The sequence below is a fragment of the Ranitomeya variabilis genome, chromosome 2 (assembly GCF_051348905.1).
Source record: "Ranitomeya variabilis isolate aRanVar5 chromosome 2, aRanVar5.hap1, whole genome shotgun sequence".
Classification (NCBI taxonomy): domain Eukaryota; kingdom Metazoa; phylum Chordata; class Amphibia; order Anura; family Dendrobatidae; genus Ranitomeya; species Ranitomeya variabilis.
In genome coordinates, this window is record NC_135233.1 from 615,458,063 (window position 1) to 615,474,981 (window position 16,919).

At 45.2% G+C, this 16,919-nt stretch overlaps 1 long non-coding RNA gene across 1 annotated transcript in view; it reads right to left on the minus strand.

The window, feature by feature from the left end:
* Positions 1–16,919, minus strand: part of LOC143807347 (uncharacterized) — a 96,567-nt gene that overhangs the window by 49,504 nt on the left and 30,144 nt on the right. The gene's annotated exons all lie outside the window — the stretch shown is intronic.

The window sequence follows — 16,919 nt, forward strand, 5'->3', positions numbered from 1 at the left end:
GTGTGCTCGGAACGTTAAGCGATGTGGACACTCTGTAGCGCCACCTGCTGCCCTGACTAAGACTAACTCTGAACTGACAAATTCTAACACTACTACCACTGTGTGCATAATTTCCACTACTGAACCTGCTGCCAAGACTGACATTCGAACCAAGACTCCTAGTGACTTGACCACATTTGAAAGACGAACCAACGACATTGACACCGCATCAGATGAGAGCACGGGACCAGAGCTTCCCCGGTCAAGAAGTGTTCATTATCGACTGATGTCTTGCAAACTATTATGAGAGTAAACCTCGAAGAACCGAAAACTGTATATAGTTCTTTTAACTGTTTGTTCTTCCTTTGCTGCTTAAACCCGCCTAGGGTTAACTCTTAAAGGGATCCCTTTGTTTACCCGGGATTCCTATTGTTTCAAGTTTTTATATTTTTCTTCTAAAGAACTGCAGAATCATGAACTGCGCATGATCAAAAACTGTCTGTATATAGTTTGCACCTTCTTAAAGGTGCTTTCTACAGGTTTTACATAGGAGGCTTTTACAGAAACTGCCTCTTAACAGAAACTGCTGTTAATTATGCTGTAAAATAACTGCTTTGCTTCACAGACCTGAAGAAAAACCCGTTGGTGTGGCAGAATTCCGGGTCAGGATTACACGTCTTGTAGCCTACCCAAGACCAACGTTTGGGGGTTCGTAACGGGTCCCTCATATTACATCACGTCATGTTGCCTTTAAAAAGACTTGGAAAATTAATGATGTGATTATTTGCACTACCTCTGAAAAGACTTGGAATTTCCTCTTAAAGGGAATGTTTAAAAGTGATAATGATGGTTAAAGAAGTTAGATAGCAATAGTGTTTTACATAGTGATAGTATGTAGTTAGAAAGTTAGCGATAAGAAAATGTTTAATGATGTACTTTAAATAAAATTGAGGACAAGAGAAAGTTGGAAGAAAGATACGGTCTAGCCTGTAGTGGAGGTGAAGCCTGTTCAGCATTTCAATAAAGTGAACCCGTAGGGGTTAGTGAGTCCTCTAGAGAGCCATAGATAGATGGTTAATAGACTTTGCACTTAAGGAAAATGTTAATTTATTGTTGAGATAGCACTTAGTAAATAGAATACCTATATGGGTAATTGGTTCTATAGATAGATAATAATTGTTTCCAATCTGCCTGTTGCACAATGCAAATATGTCCTAGTTTGTAACGTTCAAGTGTCCTCACCTCCCATAAAGGGAAGCACTGTTAAATTAATTTGTTTACAGTATTCTAAAAATTTTGTCTGTCTTTTGCTAACATGTATTGTTGTTCTTCTTTTCCCAGTCCCCGAGTACTGGATTTAACGGGGGGGGGGAGTGCAGCGCCCCAGAGTCCTGGTCGTTGCAGTAATGTCGCTCTTCCACCAGGGGGAGTGATATTACGTCTGATGGTACTAAAGGTGTTCATCTTGCCAGGTATCACAAGTCACACACTACACTTCACACTCCAGTCCACCAGGGGGAGCCTTGCTTCTATCTATTAGGGCACTCCTCACACACGGGTAAAACTGGTGGGTTGGATAGGAAGTCAGTCAGAAGCTGCCTGGGTTTGACCCGGAGAGGACCTGTCAGGCAGACAGGGGGAGAAGGAGGAACATCTGAGCTGCAGACAGAGGGTCCCTGTCAGGGGTGGGATCCTGGCAGAGGCCTAGCACGAGATAGAATGCTACGGAGCTGCACCTGCCCCACGTGCGGCAGCATCCTAAGAAAGGACACGAAGAGAAGTGTATTGTGGAGAGTGAGAAACGAAGTCACAGCACATGGAGATAATACCGGGAGGAGTTCTGCCCCAAGATCGGCAGCCTCCTTCTGAGGCGCGTAGCCGGTGGCTGGAACACCGAGGGAGTAATTGACTCTACGCATTACTTCAGAGACCGGCAGGACAGTCAATTCCAAGTTGGCTGCCTGACCTAAATACCTAAGAAGACACGGTGGCAAATTGTGGGGGTCGGGGCGTCTCTAGGGTCCCTACAAACAAGCCCCAGGCTATGCCAGTCATACGGGTTGTCCTATCCATACCATCTGGGGGACAGAGAGAGAGAGAGAGAACATCAGAAACATCTACGAAAGCTGTGAGGACTATCACGTGGTGCTCAGCAGGGAGGTACTACAACACACAGGCGCTAGTAGGAAGGCTACTGATTTCCACCTGGTTAAGAGAACTCTGGATATGCCTTCGGACCAGCCAGACTCTGCCTGCCCTGTGAACGATACTCTGGACTGTGGACGCTGAAGTCTTCAGTAAAAGGTAAAGAGACTGCAACCTTTGTGTCCTCGTTATTCATTGCGCCTTACATCGTCCACCATCACCACCTACACATCTGGGAAGCCCTGGGGACATACTTCACCTGTGGGAAGGTATACCATCTAGCTGCCATTCCATCACCCCAGTGGACCCCTAAGCAGCGTCGGTCACCCTGACCGAATACCACAGGTGGCGTCACGAACACCAGACAAACTTTACACCTTTAATTGGACGCCCCTCAGAAGGGCCACGGACCGGGTCGGGCCACCGTGACATCCCCAGAACCGAGAGAGATAGACCCGGTGCCGAGTACCCCATTGCCCTTGCACGTGGGGGGCGCTCCACAAGCAGTATCAAAACTCAAAAGAGAAAACATATAAAGGCAAGAAGCGCAAATGAGATAAATCATATGACAGGCAGCACCATGTCTAACTGTACCCAAAAAGGTAAAATAAGGAAATGCAGAGGAGAATCAAAGTATCGCCATTGCTGCTACATCAGAGGCTGCGTGGGGGGATTAATATTAATATTCATGTTTTCGGATATACAATTTTTCCTGTATTTGGTTATTTTTTTTTTAATTGTAGCACCCAATTAATATATTCTCGACTGTTTCCATCCACATTTATTGCCTTTTTGTTTAATACTTTTGTATTTATTTGTTTTAAGAGGGCACTCTGGGCTTTTTTACTGGGTTAGTGGGCGCAATACTTTCCTTTTAGGTGCTGACAATCCAGTCTATGTCACTGCTGCTGTACAGACGGGATCACCTCCTGCACAAACCCTGTGTAGTTGGTCATAAAACCCTGGTTGGTAGCGCATGTGCTGCTCTGTGGTGTCTCCAGGAGGCGCCATAACCCAAAACCTTCTCTGCTATTTAACATGGCACAACTTTTTTTGTTGTTGTTGTAGATTGTCACATAATCCATGAAAAAATAAACAGTGTTTCTGAGATGACCCCGAGATCAAACAGGGGGACAGTATGGGCCCGTAGAGCTCTATAGGAGCCGTACATCACAACTCTATAGTACCTAAAGCCGCATACATATCTGGGATAGCTGTTGGCCATCTCTCTCCTCCCCAGTGCTAATACTGTAATATGCAGCAGATTTTCCTCATGCAAGTTCACAGCGGAAATATTTGCAGCATGTTCATAACATGGGAACATTCCCTTAGGGTTAAAACTGCCTAATGTATGCAATAAAAATATGATTTTGTATGTTTGATTTTTTTTTATCTGTTGTTGATTTAGCTGCAGACATTCAGCGGCAAAAAAAATCTGGATCAAATCAGTCCTGTGTGAGCGGGCCCTAAAACGATGGGGTCCATCCTTTCTACTGTCCTGTAATGTTACGAGACTGGGTGACAATGATGTTAGGAGACTGAGTGACAATTAAGTTAGGAGACTCTGGGTGACAATGATGTTAGGAGACTCTGGGTGACAGTGATGTTAGGAGACTCTGGGTGACAATGATGTTAGGAGACCCTGGGTGACAATGATGTTAGAAGACCCTGGGTGACAATGATGTTAGGAGACTGAGTGACAATGATGTTAGGAGACTCTGGGTGACAATGATGTTAGTAGACTCTGGGTGACAATGATGTTAAGAGACTCTGAGTGACAATGATGTTAAGAGACTCTGGGTGATAATGATGTTTGGAGACTCTGGGTGACAATAAAGTTAGGAGATTCTGGGTGACAATGATGTCAGGAGACTCTGGGTGACAATGATGTTAGGAGACTCTGGGTGACAATGATGTTAGGAGACTCTGGGTGACAATGAAGTTAGGAGACTCTGGGTGACAATGATGTTAGGAGACCCTGGGTGACAATGATGTTAGGAGACTGGGTGACAATGATGTTAGGAGACTCTGGGTGACAATGATGTTAGGAGACTCTGGGTGACAATGAATTTAGAAGACTCTAGGTGACAATGATGTTAGAAGACTCTGGGTGACATTGATGTTAGGAGACTCTGGGTGACAATGATGTTAGGAGACTCTGGGTGACAATGATGTTAAGAGACTCTGGGTGATAATGAGGTTTGGAGACTCTGGGTGACAATAAAGTTAGGAAACTCTGGGTGACAATGATGTTAGGAGACTCTGGGTGACAATGATGTTAAGAGACTCTGGGTGATAATGATGTTTGGAGACTCTGGGTGACAATAAAGTTAGGAGACTCTGGGTGACAATGATGTTAGGAGACTCTGGGTGACAATGATGTTAGCAGACTCTGGGTGACAATGATGTTAGGAGACTCTGGGTGACAATGATGTTAGGAGACTCTGGGGGACATTGATGTTAGGAGACTCTGGGTGACAATGATGTTAGGAGACTCTGGGTGGCAATGATGTTAGGAGTCTCTGGGTGACAATGATGTTAGGAGACTCTGGGTGGCAATGATGTTAGGAGTCTCTGGGTGACAATGATGTTTGGAGACTCTGGGTGACAAAGTTAGGAGACTCTGGGTGATAATGATGTTTGGGGACTGGGTGACAATGATGTTAGGAGACTCTGGGTGACAATGATGTTTGGAGACTCTGGGTGACAATGATGTTAGGAGACTCTGGGTGACATTGATGTTAGGAGACTCTGGGTGACAATGATGTTAGGAGACTCTGGGTGGCAATGATGTTAGGAGTCTCTGGGTGACAATGATGTTTGGAGACTGGGTGATAATGATGTTTGGAGACTCTGGGTGACAATAAAGTTAGGAGACTCTGGGTGACAATGATATTAGGAGACTCTGGGTGACAATAACGTTAGGAGACTCTGGGTGATAATGATGTTTGAAGACTATATATATGACAATTATTAAGCGGGTTTGCTGAAACAACACTGTGAAATAGGTGGTGTTTGTAACCTTCGTGGATGGGAAGGTTTGGTATGATTTTTTTAATCAAAACCACGGATTTGTTCTAGGTTTGGTCTTAGGCACTTGTAGTGCGGTATTTCACATTATTTAATGTTTGAAGACTGGGTGACAATGATGTTAGGAGACTGGGTGACAATGATGTTAGGAGACTGAGTGACAATGAAGTTAGGAGACTCTGGGTGACAATGATGTTAGGTGACTGAGTGACAATGAAGTTAGGAGACTCTGGGTGATGATGATGTTAGGAGACTGGGTGACAATGAAGTTAGGAGACTCTGGGTGACAATGAAGTTAGGAGACTCTGGGTGACAATGATGTTAGGAGACTCTGGGGGACATTGATATTAGGAGACTCTGAGTGACAATGATGTTAGGAGAGTCTGGGTGATAATGATGTTTGGAGACTCTGGGTGACAATAAAGTTAGGAGACTCTGGGTGACAATGATGTTAGGAGACTCTGGGTGACAATGATGTTAAGAGACTGGGTGATAATGATGTTTGGAGACTCTGGGTGACAATAAAGTTAGGAGACTCTGGGTGACAATGATGTTAGGAGACTCTGGGTGACAATGATGTTAGGAGACTCTGGGTGACAATGATGTTAGGAGACTCTGGGGGACATTGATGTTAGGAGACTCTGGGTGACAATGATGTTAGGAGACTCTGGGTGGCAATGATGTTAGGAGTCTCTGGGTGACGATGTTAGGAGACTCTGGGTGGCAATGATGTTAGGAGTCTCTGGGTGACAAAGTTAGGAGACTCTGGGTGATAATGATGTTTGAAGACTATATATATGACAATTATTAAGCGGGTTTGCTGAAACAACACTGTGAAATAGGTGGTGTTTGTAACCTTCGTGGATGGGAAGGTTTGGTATGATTTTTTTTATCAAAACCACGGATTTGTTCTAGGTTTGGTCTTAGGCACTTGTAGTGCGGTATTTCACATTATTTAATGTTTGAAGACTGGGTGACAATGATGTTAGGAGACTGGGTGACAATGATGTTAGGAGACTGAGTGACAATGAAGTTAGGAGACTCTGGGTGACAATGATGTTAGGTGACTGAGTGACAATGAAGTTAGGAGACTCTGGGTGATGATGATGTTAGGAGACTGGGTGACAATGAAGTTAGGAGACTCTGGGTGACAATGAAGTTAGGAGACTCTGGGTGACAATGATGTTAGGAGACTCTGGGGGACATTGATATTAGGAGACTCTGAGTGACAATGATGTTAGGAGACTCTGGGGGACATTGATGTTAGGAGACTCTGAGTGACAATGATGTTTGGAGACTCTGGGTGATAATGATATTTGGAGACTCTGGGTGACAATAAAGTTAGGAGACTCTGGATGACAATAAAGTTAGGAGACTCTGGGTGATAATGATGTTTGGGGACTGGGTGACAATGATGTTAGGAGACTGGGTGACGATGTTAGGAGACTCTGGGTGACAATGATGTTAGGAGACTGAGTGACAATGAAGTTAGGAGACTCTTGGTGACAACGATGTTAGGTGGCTGAGTGACCATGAAGTTAGGAGACTCTGGGTGAGAATGATGTTAGGAGACTGGGTGTCAATAAAGTTAGGAGACTCTGGGTGACAATAATGTTAGGTGACTGAGTGACAATGATGTTAGGAGACTGTGGGTGACAATGAAGTTAGGAGACTCTGGGTAACAATGAAGTTAGGAGACTCTGGGTGACAGCCCAGCAAGGTCAGCTCATACCCTATGTCTCCTGGGTGGTCTCCCTGAAATGGACTGGAACATGTGAATAAGTGAATTGCCACGATTACATAACACAGCTGAAGTAATCTAATAGGAATACAGTGTTTTTCCATATGAGGCGCGAGAGGTCCCGACATAACCCCTCATATTCTGGAAAGTTTTCCTCTTAGTGATAATTCACAGAATGGAGAACCCATGATATGGCGGGATATTACTGCCCACTAGTGGTAGCTGGTAGTATTACTATTGGTAGCATTCATTACAGGTTACTGCTGTATAAAATGATGTAGGCTATTTATTTTACTATAGATACTGAACAGTAATAGCCTTAAATCCAACATAGCTCTGACTTTTTTTTTTTTTTTTTTTTTTTTAGGTAAGCCAGAAATTATGTCAGTTAGTTCCAAAACGGTGATCTCTTTGTTACAGTTCTCAATACAATGAAATTAAAAACATACTAAAATATCCTTTACTGAAGGAAGATGCTGTATTGTCAAAAATCCTGGATTCGGGTTGTGCAGTGGTAGCCAAAAAAGCAAGCACACTAGGGAAAATCTTATCTTCTAATGTCTCTAAGCCCATTAACCAACACCACACCATGCTTAATTGCAAGGGCTTTTATAACTGTGGGTTGAATCGCTGCAGAATGTGTCAATATGTTACTGTCACTTAGGCCTTTTTCACACTTCAGTCTTTTGGCGTCAGTTTGAATCCGCCGTTTTCATCAAATAGCAGATCCGCCATTTTTTTGGGCGGATCCGCTATTTTCCCATAGACTTGCATTAGCGACGGATTGTGACGGATGGTCGTTCGTTCCATCCGCCATGTGATGGATCCGTCGAAATTTGGCGGACGTCATCTAGACATAGATGGACATTATAACATTTTTTGTCTGCGCTGAAATGGCGGTTCGCGACGGATCCGTCGCATCCGCCATTCCATAGAATGGCCGCCTATGAGCGACGGATCCGTCGCAACCGTCATTTCGGCGGATCCGCCGCCCCAATCCGCTTTTTCAATTGCGCATGCTCCAAAAAGTAGATACTTTTCCCAGACAACCCCCAAGTAACGGATCCGTCAAAAAACGGATCCGTTAGAACCGTTTTCTCAACAATTGTGACGGATCCGTCGATCCGTCACTATGTCGGAGCAGACTGACGCCAAACAACTGAAGTGTGAAAGAAGCCTAAACCGTTTTTTAACAGTCATGTTATGAGACAATACATCAATTGCCGCAGTCATAATGTGGTACTGTATCTTTGCATTTTTGTATTTACCATGTTTTAAGCATTATCATTCCATTCATTTTGTGGTTTCTACATTATTTTTTTCTGTATTTTAATCGGTACTGAATGGTTGTATTGATTTTAATGTTGATTATGTGATGTGTTGCATGTCTTTTCATTGGTGAGGGGTGATTTAAATGTTGAGCTTTCACTTGAGTTGCAGCTCTGACAAAGAACGACGCCATGTGGATTTGAAACGGGTTGCTGCTATGCAGTCCCGGTACATACAATGTTTATACACGCTCCAATACATTCTTTCAAAGTTCCTAGAAGCTGGGTCAATTCTTTCAACCCCCTGAAGATCTGCCATATACTGGGAACACCATACAAGACCTGCATTATACAGGGAAACTCCACACAAGACCCACCGTAAACTGGGAACACCTCCCAAGACCCGCCGTATACCGGGAACCCCCCACAAGACCCACGTATACCGGGAACACCCCACAAGACCCGCCGTATACGGGAAACACCCCACAAGACCCGCCGTATACCGGGAACACCCCACAAGCCCTACTGTATACCGGGAACATCTCACAAGACCCGCCGTATACTGTGAACACCTCACAGGACCCGCCATATAACGGATCACCCGGACAGAGTTTAAGCCATTTGATGAGGCTTCTGGAGATGTGGAGGGGTTCTTCAAGGACTTTGAGCAGCAGTGTGCTGTGATGGAGGTGCCCCACTCTGGCTGGATGCGTTTGTTACAAAAGGTCCATACATGATCCACCACACAAAGGATAAAATATTCCAGAACACGAATACAGTTCAGTAACAGGATAAAAGTCCAACAATCCAGCAGACAGAGGAAGAGGAACACCCCACAAGACCTGCCGTATACTGTGAACACCCCACAAGACCCACCGTATACCGTGAACACCTCACAAGACCTACCGTATACCGGGAACAGTCCACAGGACCTGCCGTATACCGGGAACACCCCACAAGACCTGCTGTATACCGGGAACACCCCACAAGACCTGCCGTATACTGTGAACACCCCACAAGACCCACCGTATACCGTGAACACCTCACAAGACCTACCGTATACCGGGAACACCCCACAGGACTCCCCGTATACCGGGAACACCCCACAAGACCTGCTGTATACCGGGAACACCCTACAAGACCCGAGATATACCGGGAACACCCCACAAGACCCAACGTATACCGGGAATACCTCACAAGATACACTTTATACAAGGAACATCTCTCAATACCTGCCATATACCTTGAACACCCCACAAGACCCGACATATACCCTGAAAAACCGACATCTGCCATATACTGGGACCCTCCCACAAGATTCACAGTTTTTGAGATGCTCTGACCCAGTCTTCCAGACATAGCCTATTGTTTCTCGTCAGTCACGCAGATCCTCACATTTTCCAATTTTTCCTGTTTCCAACAAATCAACTTTAAGCACTAAGAACTGAATATCTGACAGCATCCTCACAGCTTTTTTTTTAACAAGAAAACTGCATGTGATTTCTGTTATGGACCTGGTGGTTAGGAGCACCCGAAATGACCTGATGGTTAAAATGGAAAAACCTGGGACAAGCTCTAAGGAAGTGGTAACTCTACTGACCGCAATCCCTAATCCTATCACACACACTAGAAATAGCCGTGGAGCGTACCTAACTCTCCCTAGACGCCTCTTCACAGCCTAAGAGCTAACTACCCCTAAAGATAGAAATAGCAGCCTACCTTGCCTCAGAGAAATTCCCCAAAGTAAAGGTAGCCCCCCACAAATATTGACTGTGAGTTAAGAGGAAATAACAAACACAGGAATGAAACAGATTTTAGCAAAGGAGGCCGAATCTTCTCTAGACAGACAGAGGATAGGAAAGGGAACTATGCAGTCAGTATTAAAAACTACAAAAAACACGCAGAGTGTGCAAAAAGACCTCCACACCGACTCACGGTGTGGAGATGCAGCTCTGCACCCCCAGAGCTTCCAGCTAGCAAGGAAATATCATAATAGCAAGCTGGACCAGAAACATAGCATGTACTGAGAAATATATTCAAAAACCAATGAACAGAAAATGGACTAACGAGGACTTAGCTTCTGCTGGAGTAGACAGGTCATCTGAGAAATCCAAGAGAGATCTGAACCAGTACTGCGACATTGACAGCTGGCATGAACTAACGACCTGGGCAGAGTAAATAGGGAAGCCAGCAGCAGCAATAAACGAGGGCAGCTGAGAAAGCCAACCTCAAAGATCAGCAGTTCCACTTAAAGCCACCAGAGGGTGTCCAAGGACAGAACTCACCAAAGTACCATTCACGACCACAGGAGGGAGCCCGAGAACGGAATTCACAACAGTACCCCCCCCTTGAGGATGGGTCACCGAACCCTCACCAGAGCCCCAGGCCGATCAGGACGAGCCAAATGAAAGGCACGAACCAAATCGGCAGCATGGACATCGGAGGCAACAACCCAGGAATTATCCTCCTGACCATAGCCCTTCCATTTAACCAGGTACTGAAGCTTCCGTCTCGAAATACGAGAATCTAAAATCTTCTCCACCACATACTCCAACTCCCCCTCAATCAACACCGGAGCAGGAGGATCAACGGAAGGAACCATAGGCGCCACATATCTCCGCAACAACGACCTATGGAACACATTATGGATGGCAAAAGAAGCTGGAAGGGCCAAACGAAACGACACAGGATTGATAATTTCAGAAATCTTATAAGGACCAATGAAACGAGGCTTGAACTTAGGAGAAGAAAGCTTCATAGGAACAAAACGAGAAGACAACCAAACCAAATCCCCAACACAAAGTCGGGGACCAACACAGCGACGGCGGTTAGCAAAACGTTGCGCCTTCTCCTGAGACAACGTCAAATTGTCCACCACGTGAGTCCAAATTTGCTGCAACCTGTCCACTACAGAATCCACACCAGGACAGTCAGAAGGCTCAACCTGCCCTGAAGAAAAACGAGGATGAAAACCAGAATTACAAAAAAAAGGCGAAACCAAAGTAGCAGAACTAGCCCAATTATTAAGGGTGAACTCGGCCAATGGCAAGAAGGTCACCCAATCATCCTGATCAGCAGAGACAAAGCATCTCAGATAGGTCTCCAAGGTCTGATTAGTTCGTTCGATTTGGCCATTTGTCTGAGGATGGAACGCTGAAGAAAAAGACAAATCAATGCCCATCTTAGCACAAAAGGACCGCCAAAACCTAGAAACAAACTGGGAACCTCTGTCCCACACAATGTTCTCCGGAATGCCATGCAAACGAACCACATGCTGAAAAAATAATGGAACCAAATCAGAGGAGGAAGGCAATTTAGGCAAGGGTACCAAATGGACCATCTTAGAAAACCAATCACAAACCACCCAGATGACAGACATCCTTTGAGAGACAGGAAGATCAGAAATGAAATCCATGGAAATATGCGTCCAGGGCCTCTTCGGGACAGGCAAAGGCAAAAGCAACCCACTGGCACGAGAACAGCAAGGTTTGGCCCGAGCACGAGTCCCACAGGACTGCACAAAAGAACGCACATCCCGTGACAAGGAAGGCCACCAAAAGGACCTAGCAACCAAATCTCTGGTACCAAAAATCCCAGGATGACCAGCCAATACTGAACAATGAACCTCAGAAATAACCCTACTAGTCCATCTATCAGGGACAAACAGTTTCTCCACTGGACAGCGGTCAGGTCTATCAGCCTGAAACTCCTGCAGCACCCGCCGCAAATCAGGGGAGATGGCAGACAAAATCACCCCCTCTTTGAGAATACCAGCCGGCTCAGAGACTCCCGGAGAATCAGGCAAAAAACTCCTAGAAAGGGCATCAGCCTTCACATTCTTAGATCCCGGAAGGTATGAGACCACAAAATCGAAACGGGAGAAAAACAGTGACCATCGAGCCTGTCTAGGATTCAACCTCTTAGCGGACTCGAGGTAAGTCAGATTCTTGTGATCAGTCAAGACCACCACGTGATGTTTGGCTCCCTCAAGCCAATGTCGCCACTCCTCGAATGCCCACTTCATAGCCAACAACTCCCGATTGACGACATCATAATTACGCTCAGCAGGCGAAAACTTTCTAGAAAAGAAAGCACACAGCTTCATCAAAGAGCCATCAGAACTTCTCTGAGACAAAACAGCCCCTGCCCCAATCTCAGAAGCATCAACCTCGACCTGAAAAGGGAGCAAAACATCTGGCTGACGCAACACAGGGGCCGAAGTAAAACGACGTTTAAGCTCCTGAAAAGCCTCAATGGCCGCACGGGACCAGTTCACCACATCAGCGCCTTTCTTCGTCAAATCAGTCAAAGGCTTAACCACACTAGAAAAATTAGCGATGAAGCGACGGTAAAAATGAGCAAAGCCCAGGAACTTCTGAAGACTCTTCACAGATGTAGGTTGAGTCCAATCATAAATGGCCTGAACTTTAACAGGGTCTATCTCGATAGTAGAAGGGGAAAAAATTAAGCCCAAAAAGGAAACCTTCTGAACTCCAAAGAGGCATTTAGACCCCTTCACAAACAACGCATTAGCACGAAGGACCTGGAACACCATCCTGACCTGCCTTACATGAGACTCCCAATCATCCGAAAAGACCAAAATATCATCCAAATATACAATCATGAACCTATCCAGATACTTCCGGAAGATGTCGTGCATAAAGGACTGAAACACAGATGGGGCATTAGAAAGCCCGAATGGCATCACCAGGTACTCAAAATGGCCCTCGGGCGTATTAAATGCTGTTTTCCATTCATCGCCCTGTTTAATACACACAAGATTATACGCCCCTCGAAGGTCAATCTTGGTAAACCAACTAGCCCCCTTAATCCGAGCAAACAAATCAGACAACAGAGGCAAAGGGTACTGAAAGTTGACCGTGATTTTATTGAGAAGGCGGTAATCTATACAGGGTCTCAGAGAGCCATCCTTCTTGGCCACAAAAAAGAACCCTGCTCCCAACGGTGACGAAGACGGGCGAATATGTCCTTTCTCCAAGGACTCCTTTACATAACTCCGCATAGCGGCATGTTCTGGCACAGATAAATTAAACAGTCGGCCCTTAGGGAACTTACTACCAGGAATCAAATTAATAGCGCAATCACAGTCCCTATGAGGAGGTAGGGCACTGGACTTGGGCTCATCAAATACATCCTGGTAATCCGACAAAAACTCAGGAATTTCGGAAGGAGTGGAAGAAGAAATTGACATCAAAGGAACATCAGTATGTATCCCTTGACAACCCCAACTAGACACAGACATTGATTTCCAATCCAGTACTGGATTATGAACCTGTAACCATGGCAAACCCAACACGACAACATCATGCAAATTATGCAACACCAAAAAGCGAATATTTTCCTGATGTGCGGGAGCCATGCACATGGTCAGCTGAGTCCAGTACTGAGGTTTATTCTTGGCCAATGGCGTAGCATCAATCCCCCTTAAGGGAATAGGAATCTGCAAAGGCTCCAAGAAAAAAACACAGCGCCTGGCAAACTCCAAGTCCATCAAATTCAGAGCAGCGCCCGAATCCACAAATGCCATAACAGAGTAGGACGACAATTAGCAAATCAGAGTAACAGATAAGAGAAATTTAGGCTGCACAGTACTAATGGTGACAGACCTAGCGAACCTCTTAGTGCGCTTAGGACAATCAGAGATAGCATGAGAAGAGTCACCACAGTAAAAACACAGCCCATTCTGACGTCTGTGTTCTTGCCGTTCAGCTCTGGTCAAAGTCCTATCACATTGCATAGGCTCAGGCCTTTGCTCAGAGGACACCGCCAAATGGTGCACAACTCGCGCAAACGCCGATCAATCTGAATGGCCAAAGACATTGATTCATTCAGACCAGCAGGCGTGGGGAACCCCACCATAACATCTTTAAGGGCTTCAGAAAGACCCTTTCTGAAAATTGCTGCCAGGGCACACTCATTCCATTGTGTAAGCACAGACCACTTTCTAAACTTCTGGCAATATACTTCTGCTTCATCCTGACCCTGACATAGAGTCAGCAAGATCTTTTCTGCCTGATCCACAGAATTAGGTTCGTCATAAAGCAATCCAAGTGCTAGAAAAAATGCATCTACATTAAGCAATGCAGGATTTCCTGGCTCAAGGGAGAATGCCCAGTCTTGCGGGTCACCACGCAACAAAGAAATAACAATCTTTACTTGCTGAATGGGGTCACCAGAAGAGCGGGGTTTCAGAGCAAGAAACAGTCTGCAATTATTTTTGAAATTCAAAAATTTAGATCTATCCCCAGAAAACAAATCAGGAATTGGAATTCTAGGCTCTAACATCGGATTCTGAACTACATAATCTTGAATACTCTGTACCCTAACAGCGAGTTGATCCACACAAGAGGACAAACCCTGAATATCCATATCTACACCTGAGTCCTGAACCACCCAGAGGTTAAGGGGAAAAGAAAGACAAAACAAGCAGCAAAGAAAAAAAAATTGACTCAGAACTTCTCTTTTCCCTCTTTTGAGATGCATTAACACTTTGTAGGCCAGCTGTTCTGTTATGGACCTGGTGGTTAGGAGCACCCGAAATGACCTGATGGTTAAAATGGAAAAACCTGGGACAAGCTCTGAGGAAGTGGTAACTCTACTGACCGCAATCCCTAATCCTATCACACACACTAGAAATAGCCGTGGAGCGTACCTAACTCTCCCTAGACGCCTCTTCACAGCCTAAGAGCTAACTACCCCTAAAGATAGAAATAGCAGCCTACCTTGCCTCAGAGAAATTCCCCAAAGTAAAGGTAGCCCCCCACAAATATTGACTGTGAGTTAAGAGGAAGTAACAAACACAGGAATGAAACAGATTTTAGCAAAGGAGGCTGAATCTTCTCTAGACAGACAGAGGATAGGAAAGGGAACTATGCGGTCAGTATTAAAAACTACAAAAAACACGCAGAGTGTGCAAAAAGACCTCCACACCGACTCACGGTGTGGAGGTGCAGCTCTGCACCCCCAGAGCTTCCAGCTAGCAAGGAAATATCATAATAGCAAGCTGGACTAGAAACATAGCATGTACTGAGAAATATATTCAAAAACCAATGAACAGAAAATGGACTAGCGAGGACTTAGCTTCTGCTGGAGTAGACAGGTCATCTGAGAAATCCAAGAGAGATCTGAACCAGTACTGAGACATTGACAGCTGGCATGAACTAACGACCTGGGCAGAGTTAAATAGGGAAGCCAGCAGCAGCAATAAATGAGGGCAGCTGAGAATGCCAACCTCAAAGATCAGCAGTTCCACTTAAAGCCACCAGAGGGTGTCCAAGGACAGAACTCACCAAAGTACCATTCACGACCACAGGAGGGAGCCCGAGAATGGAATTCACAACAGATTTCCTACTTGGGAAACTGCACTCTTCCCCTAAATGTGACTGAGGCCTTAGTTACGTATCATAGTAGTAGCTTCTACCTATCTGTAGGTGGCGCTACTGGCTTTAATATTCACAGTACACCCTGGCTCCTTGAACTAAGGCTATGTGCACACGTAGGAAATGTGGTGCAGAATTTTCTGCATAAATCTGCATCTCCTGGCAGAAAACGCAAGTGCAGATTTGATGCAGCTTTTGTGCGTTTTTGTTGCAGATTTTGTGCAGTTTCTGTGCAGTTTTTGTGCAGTTTTACCAGGGCGGATTTTTATCATGGAGGGGTGCAGAAACGCTGCAGAACTGCACAAAAGAAGCGACATGCACTTCTTTGAAATCAGCAGCGTTTCTGCGCGGATTTTTCTGCACCATGTGCACAGCTTTTTTTTTTCACATTGATTTACATTGTACTGTAAATCACAGTGCAGATCTGCAGCGTTTCTGCAGCAGAAAAAAAACGCTGCAGATCTGCACTTAATCTGCACTAAATCTGCATCGTGTGCACAGGCCCTTAGAAAAAAACAGCAAAGTTTAACATTTTGCACTCTGGGTAGATATTTAGATGTTTTCTTTATTTCTAGTGAAATCAGATAGGCCTCATTCAGACATCCATGACACAATGTCCGAGTATAGATGTGATGTCCTGATGCCGCGGCTCTCATGATATAAACTCAGCAGCTGATTTAGCCGGGGATGGTAGATGTAGGATGTGGAGGATTCAGGGAGGCCTTCCCATAGGGAACATTTATGATGGGACAATCCCATTAATATGTCTCCTGATCTCACTGAAGTCTCATGTCTATGGCCGTCCCTTCAATAGGTGCAGGGGTTGCAATCGCACCCGGACCCTGAAGACTAGGTGGCCCCAAAGGTCTCTTTGGCCTATATGAATAGACTAATGCAATAATTGTGGGGGGTTCGCTGGAGCTTTTGCATTGGGGTCCACGAGCTTCAAGTCATATAAGTGCCGTCCTCTGTTCATATCAAGACACGTAGAACTTAATTATAACTTCCAGACGTCTCTCTCCCTCACGGGCACAAAGCTGGGGAAAACATTTCCTGTTAATTATCACTCTACAGAATGCCCTTGGCTTTATCCTCACAAATTAAAGTATCTTTTCAACTGTTCCTTCCTTTGTTTATCATCTTGACGGGAAACGGGGTCAGGGATGGAATGAGCGCACATAAGAGATCATTAACCCTGTGCATCTTACATGTCGGGAGCGGTCCAAAGGGCATTTTATTAGGAGGCTTCAAAGATGCAGCAAGAAAAGCGCTCAGCATACTCCATATAATACGCGTCCTTATATCGCTGTGAATCCTGAGCCTCCTGGTTCATAAATGAAACGACAAACCTACAAC